Source organism: Onychomys torridus, chromosome 1 (assembly GCF_903995425.1).
Source record: "Onychomys torridus chromosome 1, mOncTor1.1, whole genome shotgun sequence".
In the NCBI taxonomy this organism is placed as follows: domain Eukaryota; kingdom Metazoa; phylum Chordata; class Mammalia; order Rodentia; family Cricetidae; genus Onychomys; species Onychomys torridus.
In genome coordinates, this window is record NC_050443.1 from 62,133 (window position 1) to 67,027 (window position 4,895).

Below are 4,895 nucleotides of genomic sequence, written 5' to 3' on the forward strand. Positions count from 1 at the left end.
GTGTGTGTGTGTGTGTGTGTGTGTGTGTGTGTGTGTGTGAGAGAGAGAGAGAGAGAGAGAGAGAGATTGAAACGTACATCTCTAAATAGGATATCTCCACCAAATCTCTCCCTTCAGAACTCAGGGGACCCCATGATAGAGGAGGCAGAAAGAGTGTTAGAGCCAGAAGGAATAGAGAACCCCAGAACAGAAGAACAAGGCCCTCTGAATAAACTGAGCAAGGCTCCTCTGAATCCACAGAAACTGAAGCAACAAGCAAAGGGCCTACACAGGTCCTCTGTGTCTTCACGTCTTGCAGCTTAGCATTTTTATGGGACTTCTGCATGTGTGAACAAACAGGTTTGTGACTTCTGTGCCTGATCTTGGGGTTATTTTCTTTCTGTTGAGTTGCCTCGTTCAGCCTCAATATGATGGTTTTGCTTTGGTGTATTATATATTATTTTGTCATGTTTGGATGTTATCTCTTAGAAGCCTGTTGTTTTCTAATGAGAGACAGAAACGGAATGGATCCGGAGGGGAGGAGTGGAGTAAAGGATCTGAGAGGAGTAGAGGGAAGGGGAAATGTAATCAGGATGTTTTCTATGAGAAAATAAACTATAAAAGAGGAAAAGGAACGACAGACCAGAGATCATTAACCCAGAACATTATGTTCATTCTTTTCCTTCCTCTCTATAAAGGGATAAGAGCCTACAACCCTCACCATCCCCTATCTGGACTTGCAAATTAAAAATAATAGACACAGGGAAGGTAATAGTCAATCTAGCTACTGATGAACAACACCAGTTACATGCAGACCTTTGTTCTTTCATTCCCACTTTTGGAACATGCTTAAAGTTCAGAAGGGATGGTTGTGGAGAGCTATCTTTTAAGAGAGATACAGAAAATTTAGCTCAATGCATGTCCCATGAATGGGCCCCCACACTATCAGAGGTCAGGTAATGGGGGGAATTTCTATTGTGCCAAATGGGGTTGTGAAACTGAGACTTCCTGGAAGCATGATGACAGCTATATCACATAGAAAGAGGGTCCCTCCTAAACACTAGAGATGGCACTCATGTTTGTCAACCTGTCTACATCTGGAATCAACTAAAACCCAAAAACAGGTGACATACCTATGAGGGATTTTCACTTAATTTGAAGTAGGAAGATTCGCTTCTAATCTAGATCTTTTCTTTTTAGAGTCACTAAATTTATTTTAAAAATCATAAAACCTTTCTTGCAAAAGAGCATTACATTCTGCACACTGCTCTGAACAAATGCCAGGGACATGTGGACTATCACTTTCCTCCCTGTCCCATCCCACCCCCAACGTTACAAGTGACCACAAAGCAAGGTGTTCACAATAATTACACGGGGGATTTTTTTAAAACCACCAACAATGAACAAAAAATAAAATTCACTCATTTTGCTGCTGTTTCAAAATTTCAGTGTTAGTTTTTGTATGCCCTCCCCCCAACCCTGTTTGTAAGGAAGTAGAACATCACATCTGGTGAACAGCAAAGATTTCACTACACCTCAAATGCAGAACACCTATGAAGCAGAGGGATGTTGGCTTTTTAAACAGAAGCAGATTTAAAAAAAAAAAAAAAAAGATGCAGGACTCCTTCAGTTCTTCACTAGTCTTAGAAAAACTTTCCAGAATACTGCTTCACACTATAAAAAAGAAAAAGATATCTTGCATTAGAATCCTTCAACATCTGCATACTACTTCACGCTGTTCTGCAGCAAATACTGTGCGTTCTGTATCTGGTCCTGTGTTCCTGTAATAGTAATGATCCGATCTTTGGCTCCTTCTAAAAGCTCATCAGTTTTGATCAATGCTCCAGACTCATGATGGATTTGTTTAATCCGCTGACCACCTTTGCCAATAATAGATCCAGCCAAATCTTTGGGAACAGTAACTTGTGTGGTAATAATAGGTCCACCAAGATCACCGTATGAGCCATGACCCCCTGCATAGGAATAATCATATCCAGACCACCCTGTGGTTCATAAGCCATCTGCCACTCTGATGGACTCCATATGTCAACTGCAGAGTCCCAAGTTTCATCAGCACTGAACCCAACCATGCCATCATAGCGGTCTCCGGGCCTTCCTCTTCTGTCATAAGCCATTAGATCTCCCCCTCTAGGTGGTGGTGGTGGAGGAAGAGGCAGATTCCAAGCTCTGCTGCCACCATGGCCTCCTCAACTAGGAGGAGGTGAAAGAGGTCCTAGGCGAGGGCTCATATCATCATAATCTCTTCTAGAGGGAGGCAGGGGACACCCACCCCAGGAGGTATTCTGTCAAAACCACCTCTTCCACGCATAGGAAATCCCACAGGATGTCCACGACAGTCATCAAACATCATTGTAAAACCACCATAATCATAGGATCCATCATAAAAGTTGGGATCATAAGGTTGTGCACGTCCTTTGATGGGTGACTCAGATATAAGGTCAAGGATGATCTTGATGCACTCTGCAACCCTATCAGGTTTTCCTCCAATAAGAACAACTCTGTCAGTGGAGTGAGGGCAGCATTCCTGGAAAAGCTTGATTTGTTGTCTGAGTGTTTTCTCAAAGTTCTTTAATTTTAGCACCCTTGACACCAATAATTCCTCCTGCCAGACTCTGATGAATCGACGGTCTCAACTCGCAGTCAAAGTCACTTCCTTTATAGTGCTGGTAATTTAAGCATTCCACAGCATCAGATTCGAGCGGGAGCTGGCTGGCTGCAGTGGGTGATGGCAACTGCAGGCCCTCTTCCAAGGTAGGGATGATTTTCTTCAGAATTTCTCCAACCGTTTCCGTATCAGCACTGATACTCAGTATGCGCTCGGGGCCACTGCTGTCTGGGACTGAAACACTCTCACTGTAGTCTGTACAGAAAGCCTTAATATTCTTGCCTCCTTTTCCAATCACTGCCCCAGCGTTCTTGCTCTGAAGCAAAATGCGCAGTTCAACCATCTCATCAGTATTTCTAGATCTTTTAAAGGCTTGCTCCTCTTCCATATCTTCTGCAGGGCATTTACCAAATTCACCATTGGTTTTGTTGTTGGGGAAGGTTTCTTCTGGCTGCTCGGTCTCCATTTTCTTGAATTAAATGGATACACCAATCGTGCAAGTCCACCGTTGCCTCCTAATCTAGATCTTTGATGTAGGAAGAGATGCCTGTAATCTGGGTGACACCTTCTCTATGAAGCCTATATAAGGAAAATGAAGGAGGAGGTTTTTGCTCTTTGCCTGCTTGCTCTCAGTTGCTAGCAAGTCCATTCCTTCACAGACATTGGCACCTACTTCTTTGGGATTCCAATATATACTGAAGATTGGCTAAGACATCCAGCCTCAACTACTGGATTCTTGGACTTTCCATTCATAGCCAGCCACTGTTGTATTAGCTGAACCACAGTCTATGAGTCACAAGTCACTCTAATAAATCCACCATATATATACACACACAGAGAGGGAGAGAGATTCATTCTCTAAGTTCTGTTACTCAAGAGAACTCTAATACAACATTGTATGGTAGGGAACTGTTCCTATAACCATAAGACAGAGGAATTGGAGACAGCATAAGGATGGCTATGTTCCACATGACACTAGAAGAACCTGGGAAATAACTATCTATTATACTTCTGTCTTAGTTAGGGTTTTTATTGCTGTGACCAGACATCATGACTCTTTTTTTTTTTTTTTTGGTTTTTCAAGACAGGGTTTCTCTGTGTAGCTTTGGCCCTGTCCTGGATCTCACTCTGTAGCCCAGGCTGGCCTCAAACTCACAGAGATCCGCCTGGCTCTGCCTCCCGAGTGCTAGGATAAAAGGTGTGTGCCACCACCTGGCGTCTGGCAACTCTTTTAAAGAGAATATTTCATTGGGGTGGCTCACTCACAGTTTCAGAGGTTCAGTCCATTATATCATCATGATGGGGCACATGGTAATGTGATGGAGCTGAGAGTGTTACATCTTGCGGGTAACAGGAAGTCAACTGACACACTGGATGGTATCCTGAGCATAGGAAACCTCAAAGACTGCCCCCACAGTGACACACTTCCTCCAAGAAGGCCAAGCCCACTCCAACAAGCCACACCTCCCAATAGTGCCACTCTCAATGAGATCATGGGAGCCAATTACATTCAAACTACCATAGCTACCAAAAGAGACCCAGGGAAAAGGTTTATCACTCATAATAGACCACCTCCCTGAACCCCAGACTGGTTGGTCCTAGCAGGGACCTCCTACTCATCCCAAGGGGAAAGACCCAATCCTAACCATCACTCCCTCCCATGATATCGGGCCCAACCAGTGCCAAAAGCATTAGTGCCCTAGTCACCACTAGCACTGGAGCTAGGGATCCTTCTTCTATGTTGTCTATCCTTGACAGGGTTCACTGTTGGCTCAATCCCTGCCAGACAGGAATTGGTCATGACTGTTGGCTGTGCCTAAACCTTCAACCCCCTTACTACACATGGTAGGTACCAACAAGACCATGGGTACACCAGCAAATAAAAGCAATTGTAACTGGGAACAGCCTAAGCTAACACTGGGGGACCTATGTAGAGCTGGAACCTGCCTGGTGTCCAGGATTTTTAAGAAGTCTCACTTTACTCTTACGCTTGCTATTCCACTCTCCAGGTGAATTTCTTCTCAGCAGCAGCAATATTTTGTGGCCCCTGAGACTACTTGGGGACATGCATAAAAGGTTTCATTAAGTGTGCCTCCTCAGAGGCATTCCAAAACACCAAGTCCCTTTGTGGCCTAGCGCACATCCTGCTCCAGGGCCGAAGGAAGAGTACACTTTGACATGGACCTCAGGTAGCAACAGGAAAAGCAGGCTGTACCTATTCCTCTTCTGCTCCTGGTTGGAGCCAATATTGGGAGGGCAACAGCCACAGGAACATCAGCCTTCATAGTCA

The 4,895-nt window shown here is 44.4% G+C and overlaps 1 pseudogene; it reads right to left on the reverse strand.

Annotated features, from left to right (window-relative positions):
* Positions 1-1,580: 1,580 nt before the first annotated feature.
* LOC118592638 lies at positions 1,581-3,102 on the reverse strand (annotated as a pseudogene).
* Between the last annotated feature and the right edge of the window lie 1,793 nt (positions 3,103-4,895).